The sequence below is a fragment of the Quercus robur genome, chromosome 8 (genome assembly GCF_932294415.1).
Source record: "Quercus robur chromosome 8, dhQueRobu3.1, whole genome shotgun sequence".
Taxonomy (NCBI): domain Eukaryota; kingdom Viridiplantae; phylum Streptophyta; class Magnoliopsida; order Fagales; family Fagaceae; genus Quercus; species Quercus robur.
Genome location: NC_065541.1, coordinates 6,787,627 through 6,803,573, shown reverse-complemented (window position 1 = coordinate 6,803,573; position 15,947 = coordinate 6,787,627). Strand labels below are relative to the sequence as shown.

General features: G+C 39.8%; 1 pseudogene; it reads left to right on the top strand.

Annotated features, from left to right (window-relative positions):
- Positions 1-4,981: 4,981 nt before the first annotated feature.
- LOC126694368 (11-beta-hydroxysteroid dehydrogenase A-like) lies at positions 4,982-14,954 on the top strand (annotated as a pseudogene).
- Positions 14,955-15,947: the final 993 nt, after the last annotated feature.

Genomic DNA, 15,947 nt, shown 5'->3' with positions numbered 1-15,947 from the left:
AGGTGCAAAGCTGAATTATTGAGATGGAACAAAGAGGAGTTTGGTAATGTGGGGGCTGAGGTGGCCGACCTACAAGCTAAGTTGGCTTTGTTGGAGAACCAACCTACTTCTCCTAACCAAATTCATGACTTGAGAAAAATGAGGATTGAACTTAACTGTTGGTTAGATAGGGAGGATGAAATGTGGAGGTAAAGGGCTAGGCAAAATTGGTTTCAAGGAGGTAATAGGAACACGAAGTTTTTTCATGCAAAAGTTTCGAATCGTAAAAGCAAGAACCATATTGACAGTATTTTTGATGGGAATGGGGTGTGGCACGAGGAAGAGGCCGAGATAGCTGGAATTTTTGTGGAGTACTACACGGTTCTTTTCTCATCCTTCATTCCCGTGGACTTTAAGGAGATTCTCCGTACAGTTGGGCCGAAAGTTTCAAGGGAGATGAATGCTGAATTGGCTCGTGTGTTTCACGAGGGTGAGGTCCGTCAAGCTCTAAAGCAAATGTATCCCCTAAAGGCACCGGGCCCGGATGGTATGCCACCTTTATTCTACCAACATTTTTGGAGTACATGCAGACGTGTGGTGTGCAAAACAATCTTGGACTTCTTGAACCATGGTATCTCTCCTCCTAACTTTAATCAAACTCATATTGTGCTTGTTCCTAAAGTTAAAGAGCCAAAACATGTGACTGATTTTAGACCTATTAGTTTATGTAATGTAATCTATAAGATTGCCTCGAAGGCTATAGCTAATAGATTTTAAAAAAATTTGCCATCTATTATTAGTGATTCTCAAAGTGCTTTTGTGCATGGTAGACTTATTACTGATAACATGTTGGTAGCTTTTTAAACTATGCATCATATTAGTAAAAAGAAGGGGGGAAAGGTGGGGGACATGGCTCTAAAGCTTGATATGAGTAAAGCATATGATAGGGTGAAGTGGGTCTGGTTGGAAAAAATTATGAAGAAGCTTGGTTTTGCTGAAAGGTGGAGAGGTCTTGTTATGAAATGTGTCACCTCAATAAACTATGCAATCAAGGTTAATGGGTGCCCCATGGGTAGCATTACCCCCTCTAGGGGTATTCGCCAAGGGGACCCCTTGTCGCCTTATTTATTTTTCCTATGTGCGGAGGGTTTATCATCTCTTATTAAGGCATCTGTGGCTAACGGTGGCTTCAAAGGGATTTTTGTGTGCAGAGTGGGACCCGAACTATCCCATCTATTTTTTGTTGATAATAGCCTTATTTTTTTGTAGAGCTTCAATGGAGGATTGTGATGAGCTTCAAAGGGTGTTGGGAGTCTATGAGAGAGCCTCAGGTCAGCAACTAAACCGAGCAAAAACTTCCCTCTTCTTCAGCAAAAACACTCCAAGGGAAATCCAAGGTGAAATCCAAAGAAAGTTTGGAGCCTAGGTCATAAAACAACATGAGAAGTATCTTGGCTTACCTTCACTTGTGGAGAAAAATAAGCGGAATACTTTTAATGATATCAAGGAGAAGCTTAGTAAAAAAACTGGCGGGATGGAAGGAGAAGCTACTATCTAAAGCGGGCAAAGAAATCCTCATCAAAGTTGTGGCTTTGGCAATACCAACATACACTATGGATTGCTTCAAAATCCCGGATTCACTATGTGATGATTTAACAAGTATGATCAGGAATTTTTGGTGGGGCCAAAAATCCGAGGAGAAGAAAATCTCATGGGTGTCGTGGGAAAAGATGTGTGAGCCCAAAGCTGGTGGTGGGTTGGGTTTCAAGAATTTGAAATGTTTTAACTTGGCTCTACTTGCCAAGCAAGGATGGAGATTGCAATTAGCCCATGACTCTTTGGCCTTCTGGGTTTTGAAAGCTAAATATTTTCCTAGATGTGACTTTGTCCAGGCTTCTCTAGGCAATAATTCGTCTTATACTTGGCGGAGCATCATGGCGGCGCAAGATCTAGTGAAGGAAGGAATTATGTGGAGAGTGGGTAATGGGAGGGATGTGAAGGTTTGGGGTGATAAGTGGCTGCCTGGTTCTTCCTCTCATGGGGTAATCTCTCCTTGGTTGTTCTTGCATGAGGAAACCCGGGTGGGTGAGTTGATAGATACTGAGGTCATGTGTTGGAAATCTTCAATGGTAGACTCTATTTTCTTGCCACATGAGGCTAAAGTAGTCAAAAGTATCCCTCTGAGTGTCCGCTCCCCTCCAGATAAATTGGTGTGGGCTGAAACGGCTAATGGTAAATTCACTGTCAAAAGTGCTTATCACTTGGCTGTGAGGATTTCTTCCTTGGGTACTAGAGGGAGTGTCTCGGATTGTAGCCTATTAAGAAGGTTTTGGAAAAGTCTCTGGAGGCTCCCTATTCCCTATAAGGTTAAGCATTTTGCATGGAGAGCCTGTAGAGAAGCGTTACCCATAAAAGTAAACCTAAAGAGAAGGAAGGTATTGGCAAATGAATCATGTGACTGGTGTAAGGTGATGCCCGAAACCACTGGTCACGCTTTATGGGGCTGTCCAAAAGCTCAAAAGATGTGGGAGTGCTCTAAATTGGCCCTAAGCTTAGATAGAAGAGATATCTCTTTTATGGATATTCTATGGTAGTTGCTGGTGTGCGAAAATGTGAGTGTGGATTGTGTTTCTCGTCTGGTTATGATAGCTTGAAAGGTTTGGCACAGACGAAATGAATGGCGCCTCAATGGTGTGCTGCGTTCTGGTAAGCAGCTGGTGTTTAAGGCAATGCAGCACTGGGCTGAGTTCAGTGCGGTTAATGAGGGTGATAGGCACTCCAACTTTGCTATCTAGCCGAGGTATTGGTCTCCTCCTCCTCCGAGATTGTTCAAAGTGAATGTCGATGCAGCAACTTTCAAGGATTTAGGCTCAACAGGGGTCGGGGTTGTAATCCGTGACAGCTTGGGAACTGTTGCAGCGGCTTTGTGCAAAAAACTGGATGCCCCTCTCGGTCCCCTTGAGGTTAAATCAAAAGCTTTTGAGGCTGGAATTATGTTTGCCCTGAGCCGTGGCTGTTCTGCAGTTGTGTTGGAGGGAGATTGAGGCAAGGGAATATGCTGGCCCACTTGGTAGCAAAAAATGCTTATAGCATTGTTAATGACATTGTATGGGTTGAAGAGAATCCTTGCTTTGCTAAGCAATCCCTCATCCATGATGTAAAATTTATGTTCTCTTAGTAATGAAATGTTTATGCATTCCCTATCAAAAAAAAAAAACTGCGCACATGGGGTAGACCTAGACCCACTAAAATGGTATATAGAAATTTTCATATTTTAGAGTCTGGGCCTAAAATGTTTAACCGTCTCAAAGTTTTTTTATTAGTCCCAAGAACCCAATAATATCTAAATTGGTCCAAATAACCCAAAGGAAATTAATCACTTGACCCAACCATTGGGCCCGTGGTCCCTCCAAAGTCCAAACATAATACAACCAAAACACCCATCCCGGCCCAAACTACCTAAAGGCTAATCAGAAGAAAAAAAAAATCCCAGATCACCTAACATAACCAAAAAAATATCATTAAAAAAAAAAAAAAAAAAAAAAAAACCTTTACTAAATAGTGTATGTTACACAGTGGTAATTAATCTTGAAATCAATCTAAATTCATAGCAATTAATTCGTTAAAGTTGATTAATTCCGCTTTAAAATAAATCTAGGGTCTAAATTGGTCCCAACACTCACCATTCACACAGCAATCTAGCCGAAACAATATGTATATATGAGTGCCAGATTTGACAAAATAGGCCGCAAATTTTATTTCATCATTAAATTCCAAAACGGCACTTTAATATAATATTGCCCAGCATGAAACAAATATTAGGTTGTAGCTAGCCGAATAGGCTTAATTCAAGCCACATTTTCACATGTACAACATCATTCTCACATCACATGCAGTTGATCCCAAAGTACGTTAATTGAATTCTCTTTCTTTTGTATATGTATGTGAAGTTTCCTCTTAGAGATTTGAACCCTGACTCATGCCTCTCGCACCTCACAAACATTTATACTTATAAAATAACCACAACATCAAGAGTGCGTAGTAGTAAGATTGTTTGTAAGTTGAGTTGTATGGTGCATATATTTAAAAAAAAATATTAATGAGGAAATTATTAAGTGATTGCCAATTCTATTCCAATTCATTTTGATAAATTTCAACTGATATGATGATTTTAGTCAATATGTAAACAAAGCTTTTTTTTTTTTTCCCTCAAAAAAAAAAAAAGCTTTTTTATTTTTTTATTTTTTTATAAACGCATTTGCTTTTCTTCTTCTTTTTCGGCCACTTTACTCACCTTTTTTTTTCATTAAAAATGTTTTTTTTTTTTTTTTTTACTTTACTCATGACATGTTATGTAACAATGATATTAAAATTATACATTATTTGATTATGAATTGATAATTTAATATGGTATAACAAAGTGTCATGAAAATCTATTAGGTTTATTTATTTGTGTTATATAATATTAGTGGTAACCTTTTTTTTCTTTTTTCTTTTTTGAGGAAAATATTAGTGGCAACCTTGGAATAGTAATATTATGAAATAATATTATGTGTACAACTATATTGTACACATAATTATCAACACATGATTCATATCATGAATCGATTTTTTATTTTTCAGTATCATACGTCGTATGATATACAATATTGTATATCGTAAGATACACAAACTTATTTAGTTATTTCTAAAAAAAAATTGCAAAAAGTATTCTAAAATACACTTGTACCTTAAAAAAAAAAAAAAAAAAAAAAAAAAAAAAAAAAGAAATAAAGGGAGAAAAGTGAGAAAATGTGGGAAAAAAAAAAAAGTTTTAAAAAACTATACATACAAATAAAAGCTGAAAGCTGAAACGGATGTCAAACGCTCTTATGTCCATTCTCACATGTACCTTATCATAAGGGCACTATGGTAGTTCCACCCCCTGCCAGTTATATTGAGAATTAATGCACGTTATCTGATTGAATCCTATTTCTTTACAATTCTTTGGACTTCAAGTATCTCTCTTTCTCATTGTTTATTGTAGTTGTAGCAAAAAAGCTATGGATTTGCTTCACAAGTTCTTGAACATTGTACTCCTTCCCTTAACTCTCATCGTGTTACTCTTCTTCATGCCACCATTTCTTATTCTCAAGTTTCTTTGGTCCTTAAAAAGATCCGTATACAGTGAAAATGTGTCTGGCAAAGTTATACTTATCAGTGGAGCATCTTCAGGAATTGGCGAGGTTTGTATCAACCCCTTCATTTATCATTATAGATAGTGGCAGAAGCCAAAGGGAAAGGGTTTTCTAATCCTTCCTATTTTTATCCACTTTTTTCCCCAACCTTGGAGATTATTTTTTTTTCATATATTTTTGTTTCTTTAAGTTAATAATTTTTTTTTTCTTTATATTTTTTACTTTTCAAAATTTTTTTTATTGTTTTTTTTTTTAACTTTACAAACTCTTTTAAAATTAATAAAACTTCTATTTCCTTTCAATTAATCAAATGAGAATTAGTGTATAAAGCATAAACACCAAGCTTTAATCTTTCGTAGTTGTTAAGATGGTATATTATGCTATTGATGTAGCAACAATTACATTCATTCTCACATTTATTTTCCATATTAATATATAGATTGAGATATCTAGTTCCTTTATGCCTAAGAGTATTAATATGACATGTTAACTTTGGGAGTTTGAACTATGAAGCATGTTGCTTATGAGTATGCCAAGAGAGGTGCTCGTTTAGCCCTTGTTGCAAGAAGGGAGGACCGTCTTCAGGCAGTCGCTGATAAAGCCTGCTAGCTAGGATCCCCAGAGGTTGTTGTGGTACGTGCAGATGTTTCCAAGGTTGAAGAATGTGAGCAGATTGTTAATGAGACAGTGAACCACTTTGGACATTGTAAGTGTGTGATATATATGTTTTGGGTGGTGTTTTTTTCAGTGTGTTTAACACAATACGGTACTCTGTGAAAGAGTTTTTACCCATATGTTTTCAACAATATTTTTTTTAACTCAAATGACGTGTGCTTTCCTTGTAAAAGTAAGGTAGATGATAAGATCTAAGTTTAAGACCTACCAACTCTGTGTAACTTATTAATAAAGAAAATTGTGTGATATACTTTGATTTTTCTATGGCTTTTGTGGGGGAAAAATTGTAACTTGTGTTATGGTTGGTGGGATTTTTTGAACAGTGGATCATTTGGTGAACAACGCTGGAGTAGTATTACAATTACGCTTGTTTGAAGATTTCACCCATTTCTCTGATATTGCTTCAGTTATGGTAATAAAACCAGCATGCGTGATTGCATTCTTGTCCTACTTTTGTAACTAGCTTGTGATAGTAATTGTAATTCGAATTTAAAACAAAGTTGCAGCTATTGTTTATTAGATAATGTCCCTTGAGGTAACTTCAAAATATACCATAAGGTAAATTATTATTGCATTTATAGGCCAAGTGACTAGTGTTGACGTGTTTGTCAAAATGAAATCGGCATTGGGGTTCAATTCAAAGCGCACTGGCTATTCACATCCAAAAACACAAAATTTTGGCAACAAAACGCAGACCTTAAAGTTTAAAATCTCTCTCATATGACAGATTAGCAAAACAGCATGTTGTCTGCACCCATTAACTACCTCCAACTTTATAATTTTTAGGATATAAATTTCTGGGGATCAGTGCATAGCACCCATTATGCAGTTCCACACTTGAGAAAAAGCAAAGGGAAGATTGTTGTAATTGCTTCAGCTGCACAATGGTTTACTACTCCGGGATTGAGCTTCTACAATGTAAGAAACCTCCTTATACGTGTTACTCCCACATTTTCTTTCTTATCAATTGCTTGTAAATCTGTGATGGTTTCAGGCAAGCAAAGCAGCCCAGGTATCCTTTTTTGAGACATTGAGGACTGAATTTGGACAGGATATTGGAATTACAATTGTGACTCCAGGAGTGATTGAGTCAGAAATGACACAAGAATTTCTACCAAAGGTAGGCTTTAGAAAAAAGTATATTGTGAATTATCAAACTTAGCTCATCCTTTACCCTACCAATGTACGTTGTATATATATTAAGGCATTGAGCTGGTTAACCCATACAAGAGGGTTTGAAATCTTTTAAAAATTGTAATGTTATGGCAAACTTTCCCTAAGAAACAAGTTTTCCTCAATAACTACTTGTTTTGGATTTAGAGTAGTATATGACTCTGGTAGCTTCGCTAACTCTAAATTAGCTAGTGTAATACAAGATGGCCATTGGAACTGGGGGTATACTAGATCAGAGAGCCTAGACACTCTACTGAGTCAATTGCCTTTAATTGAAATTGGAGATGCAGATACAGCTTGGTGGATCCCTTCCAAAACAGGTGTGTTTTCTGTTGCTAGTGCTTGGTGGAAAGTTATATGGTTCTCTCAAGCTATTCCTAGATGTGCTTTTATATCTTGGTTGGCAATAAAGAACAGATTGTCTACAAAAGAAAGATTAGTGAGCAGAGGACTAGCAGTTGATTTACTTTTTTATGTGCCATTTCTCTAGTAGAATTTGGAAAAGGGTTAAGTATTGGTGCTGCCAAGAATCCATAGGGATGATTGGGATAATATTGTTGAATGGGCAGAGAATCAATGGAAAGGAAATTCCTTGAGATCTGTTTGTAGTAAACTGGGACTTAGTGCAGCTCTTTACCACATTTGGAGCCATAGAAATGCAATCATTTTTCAAGGATTGATTAAAATAGAAGATCAGATTTTGAGGCTTATCAGAAAGCCAGTCAAGAATCGAGTTGAATAGGGTACCATGTTCCCTAGTAACGATACTAATCAGAAACTCTGCTGTCGGTGGGGATTCACAGATTCTGTTCTTCAGAGAACCCCTACTTAGCTTAAGGATGCTACCTAGGCCTCCCTTAAGCTTTTTGAAGTAGTTTGTTGTTTGCTTTGTTGGATATCTGCTATTGAGTGTTGGTTGTACTTTGTCTTAGTTGTGCTTTTATCAGTGGTTTTTTTTTTTGGGTATTGTAGTTCTGTTATGGTTTTGCAGGTTAGTAGGTTGTGTTGCCTTGTCTGGCTGGAGCTTAGTTGAGGTTCCTTTTGGTTTGTTGTTGTTGGTCTTCCTTTTAAGAAGCCTTACTGTTTTGTTGCTGGTTTGGGCTGTGCGGTTCTGTTTTGTTGCTGGCTCCAGCTCTTTCAATAAAGATTCCTGATTAAAAAAAAAAAAACTTGTTTTGGATAAGGTTAATTGTGAGGGAGGGGACAAAATAAGCTCTCCTTTATTGCGAGTCAGTACCAACAGAACCAAAGCTTGTTGGAACTTATAAAAAAGTTCCAACGACCATGTGGATGTGCTAGCTATAAAATCTTATGCATTAGAATTGTACCTCTTTAACTAGACAAAATACACAACTCAATTTTGACCTATGTCTTTTCTTTTCTCTTCTTTTAAATCAGTAGATACAACTAAGAAATGATTATTTGAATCCTAAATGTTTCCATTTGAAACACTTAGGGTCCATTTGGTAATGTTGTTCTAGTAATATTGTTTGTATTTTTTGGAAATAGTGTGTGGAAATACGTGTAATGCTGTTTAAAAACTAAAAATTGTTATTTAAGTTGTGGTACCAAACACCTCCTTAATTTGTCTATTGAGTATCCATAATCGAATTCAAATTTTGGAACTAAGGTTTGATTGTCATTGTTGTGTGGAGGCCCACTAGGGCACTAGATATGTATATGAGTAGTTTGAGCATGGATGGGTCTTTTTTTTTTTTTTTTTTTTTTAGAATACTAAGTATTTTTTAACACACACACAAAGGGAGAGGAGAGAAGGTTTTTTAAAGAAACTTACAGTGGTATATATCCAAAAATGCCTAACTCTTGGATGGGTTACTGGATGAGTAAAAATTGCCACCCCTAACAATTAGTAACAACCTGCCACTTAGGATTTGTTGTGAAAATATTGTAAAAATGTTATGGATATAGCATTTCTCTAACAAAAATTGTGCTAACCTTTTTGTACCCTATTAAGTAAAAAATGCTACAACCTTATTTAATATCATTAAAATTACTACATGTAGGGTCCGATTTTTCTGGTCCGGCCCAGGATGCGTGGGGCCTTAGACCAGCGAGCTCGGTACAATGAATTTGTAGAGAGTGGACCAAAAAGCTAGGCTTTGGCGTATGAACAAAAGTTATCATGGTGTTTCACTCGATCAGGATGAGATAGACTGAGTTCATCTGGGAGAATTGGTCCTCGGCACAGTTCCGGGAGCCCTTTCTGGTCCCTCTTATGTGTTAGGGGGTCTTCGCCCCCCCCCCCCCCCCCCCGTCTCTCTTTACTCCCTTTTTATAGTAGTTTTCTTCCTCTTGAATGGGGTCCCTAGGGTAGGTACTTGTCCCATCAGCCCTCTGCTCCAGTTGTTGGGAGTGGTTGTGAGGACAGAGAAGTATGGCCGTGTCAGGTATAAGGCAGTGAATACAATAATGGCAGCCTTTTTTTTAAACACTTTTGTTGTCCTTTTCTGCTCTAGTATTTTTCCCGCTCCGCGGGATGATAGGGAGTGTCACTACCGATGGCAGGTTACCTCCTCCATCCTCGGCTACACTGTGCCGAGGAAGGCTCTCTCCGTGGCCGAGGAGGGGTTTTTCCTCCCTGTGACCAAGGAGGGATTTTTACCTTGGGTTGGGCCTTTGGCCCAATATAGACATCGACATGGGCCTACTGGTCTTTTACCCCCCACAATAGCCCCTCAAAATCCTGCTATCCGGCTCCTCAGGCGGAGAGAAGGGTTTTGGTGATATCGGGCCTCTGTCTTGGCTTGCCACGTCAGGCCCTCCACTAAAGGCCAGAGCCTCTTCGTTTGTCTAAGGCGCATTCCTGGCTGTGAGACATTTGTTTAATCTATCCCAGCCGCGTCCCTGTCGCTTCGATATGCGAGGCGTGCTTTAATGAGGGTCCCTTCACGAGTTGACATAAATTCAACGGTTGAAGACCACTTTGGAAATTGAGCGAGATTTATTTCGCTTGTAATTCCTTTTTGGAGATTTGGGTGAATTGATTGCCACCAGGTTTGCCTCCTATATAAGAAGCACGGTGGGAGGTCATTTCCCTTTATTTGCAGACCCTTTGAGCTTTTCAGATTCCTAACTCTTCAATTGTTCCCAAAGTCCCCATTACTAGTGTGACTAAGCTTTAGGAGGTGAAATGGTCAAGGCTAGGATGAGGGTGAAGGAACCATACCCTCTTCAAAAGCCTTGGGTGTCTTCGAGATTCAGAATGGCCCGGTCAGGGCAAGGGAGACAAAGGCTCAAGACATTTCTTCTCCTCGATAAGGCAAGAAAGGAGCCTCTTCTTTCGTCAGCCAAAATCCGAAGCAGGTGGAGGTCGCATCAGATTTTTGGTGCTACAGCACTGGGACTTCCATCCGGCGCCGTGTGTTATGCACGTGAGGGCTTGGACTTCCCATCACTAGTACCATCTGTGCTCGCTCGATTGCTGCTAAAGCAGGTATGGGGATTTGGCATCCCCGCTTCTTCCTCTCTTCCATCACTGGTGCCATCCAGACTTGCTTAGTCGCTGTTAGAGTAAAATTGAAGGATCTATCGTTCCCGAGTATTCCCCTCCCCCCCTTTTTTTTATAGTTAGCTTATGATATAGGCTTGTCTAAGCCCTTTTATGTATATTGTACTATCTCTTTATCTAATAAAAAATGATTTTATCGCATTTTATGTATCCTTCCTTTTCTGCAATAATTATTTTGTGAATGAATGTGCTGGTGTCTTTTCTTTCGAATCGTACTTAAAACCGATGCCTTTGTTGGTAAAGAGTTATTACTTTGAACTTATCGAAACCCACGGGCACAACAATGCCGACTTTAAACAGGTTAACTATATAAGACTAACCGAGATAACAGCCGCACGTTCTGTATTGCGAACGGAGTGACTGCCTGAGGACGTGTAATCTAAGATAAACTGTCCGAGGGGGTCGCTAGGTACTAGGGTTCTTTTCCGCGTTTCCGATGATATTCGTAGCTTTAACTTGTTTTAGGTGTCTGGTTCGAGGACCAAGGCATGACTGTACCTAGTCTAAACACTCAAAAAGGTACCATTGTGTGTTAGTTTCCATAAGGCCGGGGGGCCGAGGACCATACAAGACCTCCATTCTGCCTAGGACTTAGGCCTTTCTTGAAGTTGCTAGTTTCCCGTAGGTTTGAGTCCGAGAACCATGCAAGACCTTGGTTCTGTCTAGCACTTAGGCTGTTAGAGTGTCTAGCACTTGGGCTCTTAGAGTGTCTAGTTTCCCCATAGGTTTGAGTCCGAGGACCATGCAAGACCTTGGTTCTGTCTAGCACTTGGCTCTTAGAGTGTCTAGTTTACCCATAGATTTGAGTCCGAGGACCATGCAAGACCTTGGTTCTGTCTAGCACTTGGGTTTTTAGAGTGTCTAGTTTCCCCACAGGTTTGAGTTTGAGGACCATACAAGACCTTGGTTCTGTCTAGCACTTGGCTCTTAGAGTGTCTAGTTTTCCCATAGGTTTGAGTCCGAGGACCATGCAAGACCTTGGTTCTATCTAGCACTTGGGCTTTTAGAATGTCTAGTTTCCCCATAAGTTTGAGTCCGAGGACCATACAAGACCTTGGTTCTATCTAGCACTTGGCTCTCAGAGTGTCTAGTTTCCCCATAGGTTTGAGTCCGAGGACCATGTAAGACCTTGGTTCTGTCTAGCACTTGGGCTCTTAGAGTGTCTAGTTTCCCCATAGGTTTGAGTCCGAAGACCATGCAAGACCTTGGTTCTGTCTAGCACTTGGCTCTTAGAGTGTCTAGTTTCCCCATAGGTTTGAGTCCAAGAACCATGCAAGACCTTGGTTCTGTCTAGCACTTGGGCTCTTAGAGTGTCTAGTTTCCCCATAGGTTTGAGACCAAAGACCATGCAAGACCTTAGTTCTGTCTAGCACTTGGCTCTTAGAGTGTCTAGTTTCCCCATAAGTTTGAGTCCAAGGACCATGCAAAACATTGGTTCTGTCTAGCACTTGGCCGTTAGAGTGTATAGTTTCCCCATAGGTTTGAGTCTGAGGAGCATGCAAGACCTTGGTTCTGTCTACCACTTGGCTCTTAGAGTGTCTAGTTTTCCCATAGATTTGAGTCCGAGGAGCATGCAAGACTTTGGTTCTGTCTAGCACTTAGGCTCTTAGAGTGTCTAGTTTCCCCATAGGTTTGAGTCCGAGGACCATGACCTTGGTTCTGTCTAGCACTTAGGCTCTTAGAGTGTCTAGTTTCCCCATAGGTTTGAGTCCAAGGACCATGCAAGACCTTGGTTCTGTCTAGCACTTGGCCATTGCAGTGTCTAGTTTCCCCATAGGTTTGAGTCCGAGGACCATGCAAGACCTTAGTTCTGTCTAGCACTTAGGCTCTTAAAGTGTCTAGTTTTCCCATAGGTTTGAGTCCGAGGACCATGCAAGACCTTAGTTCTGTCTAGCACTTGAGCTCTTAGAGTGTCTAGTTTCCCCATAGGTTTGAGTCCGAGGACCATGCAAGACCTTGGTTCTATCTAGCACTTGGCTCTTAGAGTGTCTAGTTTCCCCATAGGTTTGAGTCCGAGGACCATGCAAGACCTTAGTTCTGTCTAGCACTTGGCTCTTAGAGTATCTAGTTTCCCCATAGGTTTGAGTCCGAGGACCATGCAAGACCTTGGTTTTGTCTAGCACTTGGGCTCCTAGAGTGTCTAGTTTCCCCATAGGTTTGAGTCCGAGGACCATGCAAGACCTTGGTTCTGTCTAGCACTTGGCTCTTAGAGTGTCTAGTTTCCCCATAGGTTTGAATCCGAGAACCATGCAAGACCTTGGTTTTGTTTAGCATTTAGGCTCTTAGAGTGTCTAGTTTCCCCACAGGTTTGAGTCCAAGGACCACGCAAGACCTTGGTTTTGTCTAGCACTTAGGTTCTTAGAGTGTCTAGTTTCCCTATAGGTTTGAGTCCGAGGAGCATGCAAGACCTTGGTTCTGTCTAGCACTTCAAAACATTTCGGTTTAGCCCTTGGCTTTCTTGTCTGTAGGGAATTAAGCGAACTTGAATATTAGGGGTTTCAAGAGTTAGCCCCTTGACAAGTGCATGGGGGCGCATATCTGACGTCCGAAGCCCCTTGAACCACGCTGTCTAGCGATCCTCCCGTAGTAATGAACACTTTGTAGCGTGACCCCAAAATGGAGGCTGAGCTATGATAATGGCGGTGTGTTCCTGGAAATGATGGGGGGCTTTTGCGCAGCTCGCACCACTGCCAAAATGGTCCTCTCCAGGGATTCTTGTTGATAGGAGCTTGACTGTGACTAACCATCATATTCACCAACGCACAAGCTCCCCCACAGACGACGCCAATTGTAGGGTCCGATTTTTCTGGTCCGGCCCAGGATGCGTAGGGCCTTAGACCAGCGAGCCCAGTACAATGAATTTGTAGAGAGTGGGCCAAAAAGCTAGGCTTTGGTGCATGAACAAAAGTTATCATAGTATTTCACTCGATCAGGATGAGATGGACTGAGTTCATCTGGGAGAATTGGTCCTCGGCACAGGTCTAGGAGCCCTTTCTGGTCCCTCTTACGTGTTGGGGGGTCTTCGCCCCCCCTGTCTCTCTTTACTCCTTTTTTATAGTAGTTTTCTTCCTCCTAAATGGGGTCCCTAGGGTAGGTACTTGTCCCATCAGCCCTCCCCTCCAGCTGTTGGGAATGGTTGTGAGGACAGAGAAGTATGGTCGTGTCAGGCACAAGGCACTGAATGCAATAATGACAGCCTTTCCTTTAAACACTTTCGTTGTCCTTTTCTGCTTTAGTACTTTTCCCACTCCGCGGGATGATAGGGAGTGTCACTACCGGTGGCAGGTTACCTCCTCCATCCTCGGCTACACTGTGCCGAGGAGGGCTCTCTCCGTGGCCGAGGAGGGGCTTTTCCTCCCCACGACCGATGAGAGATTTTTCCCTTGGACTAGGCCTTTGGCCCAATATAGACATCGACATGGGCCTACTGGTCTTTTACCCCCCACACTATATATTTTCAAAATCCAATCGTTAGATTGTATGTTCTTTATACTCTTAATACACATGTCAAATTTTGTGTCAATCAGATATCATTTACTATATAATCTATAAGCTACAAAAACTTGCAATTTAAACAATTGATTGATAACATAGCTATTGATTTTTAATTTTCTAGAAATTTTTCGAGCATAGAGGATATAAAAAGAAAATGTAATCCAATGGTGGATTTGTTAAAATCACCTCCAATAAAAAGATATTGAGTAAGGTTGTAACTTTGACTTATAACCAATTTTATAGCTGAACTTTGTCCAACTTGTAATGACCTCTACTATTTGTAATTTCTACTTCCCAATTTATCTATTATGTAGTATGTACATTTCCATTCTTATTCTCTTAAAACCATGATGGGATCTTTTTTCATTTTCTTAATGTGATGCTTGGTTAGGTTCAAGTTAACTGGATGCCAGCTGAGACAACAAAAGGGTGTGCTAAGGCGATTTTGGATAGCACTTGCAGTGGAGACAAGTACTTGATTGAGCCATCTTGGGTGAAGGCTACATTTTGGATCAAAATATTGTGCCCTGAAGTGTTTGAATGGTGCTTACGCTCAATTCTTGTCAACAACATACCTCAGACTTCAAAGGACTCCTAGCCAGAACCTTGGGTTAGGGAAAAGCTACTTCACGCTCTTGCCTTGGTTGCTTTGCAAGCTAGCTTTGCTCTAAGATGACGTCTTCTCTTACCTTGAAAGGGTAATATTTCACAGTTTAATGAATCTTCCATTAATTTGACGGAAGAGAGGGCTATTTATACTATTTCAAACATTCCTTGGCCCTTAACTTCAGCCAATTAACTCCCAATTAATTCAATTAAATAAATTAACATTTATATCAATTAAATCCAAAGTTTAGTAATTAATTAATACTTTGTCCCCAAATCAAATTATATGTATACAAATCCATGATAAATTATATCCTCAATCAATAGTGTTATGAGACATTATTAAATTTAATTTGAATTAAGAGATTTGAAGTTCAATTTCCGCCTATACCAAAATTTGATTGGTGTCTTGATCTGATGATAAACAGCTATCATTAGGAACGGACCTCATAGGTTGAAACTCTCTCAAAAAACAAAATTAAGAGTTAATAGTCACGTGTGGTTGGGACTTAATTCATGCAAATGCTCATTAACCGTTAAAAGCTGATTTAATGATATCTTTCAATTAAATGGTCCAATTAAAGCTCATGACCTTTGATTTTGATCATTGTGACTTGAAGATTTATTTAATGCAATACAATTAGAAATCAAACAGTCAAAATATCAGTTTTACCCTTGAGATGTGAATTGATCATTGTGATGAAATGAGGTTAAATGTAAGTTGCGAAATGAGGTTTTTACACAACTAAATTAATAAAGTAGAGGTACGTAAAGAAATGCAAACCACAAGAAAACATCGAATGTGTTTTTGAAAATAAAAATTGAAGTCCTTGGCGTCAAAATCTCTCAGTGGCACCACTGCCAAACCTCCACTAGTGGATAGTTGCAATGCAGATTTACAATAGGCCTTTCAAGCCTAAAGCTAGCCTAGAATTCGAGTCCTCCAAGCTCTTGTTTGCAACTCACTTCCCTGAGCTATTTCTTCACCTAGTCTCCGGAGTACGCATGTTGAGTGGCAAGTAGCAAGCCCCTAAGTTCTCTTGGAATTATGGTATTGCTCTCCAATGATTCCCAACACCAACCACTCAACCAAAGATCACTTAAAGGTGATATGGAGTGTTTGGAAAATCTCCTCTCGTGGCATGAAAATGGTAAGAGAGAATGGTAAAGATTCACTGAAGGAACATAAGTTCTCTCTCTCAAATGGATGAACTCAATAATGCTCTAACAAACTCTCAAAGATCTCTAGGGATTTTCTCACCAGCTCTTGCTAATTGGAATGGGTAGAGTTGATTGGGATTGAACTAGCTAAA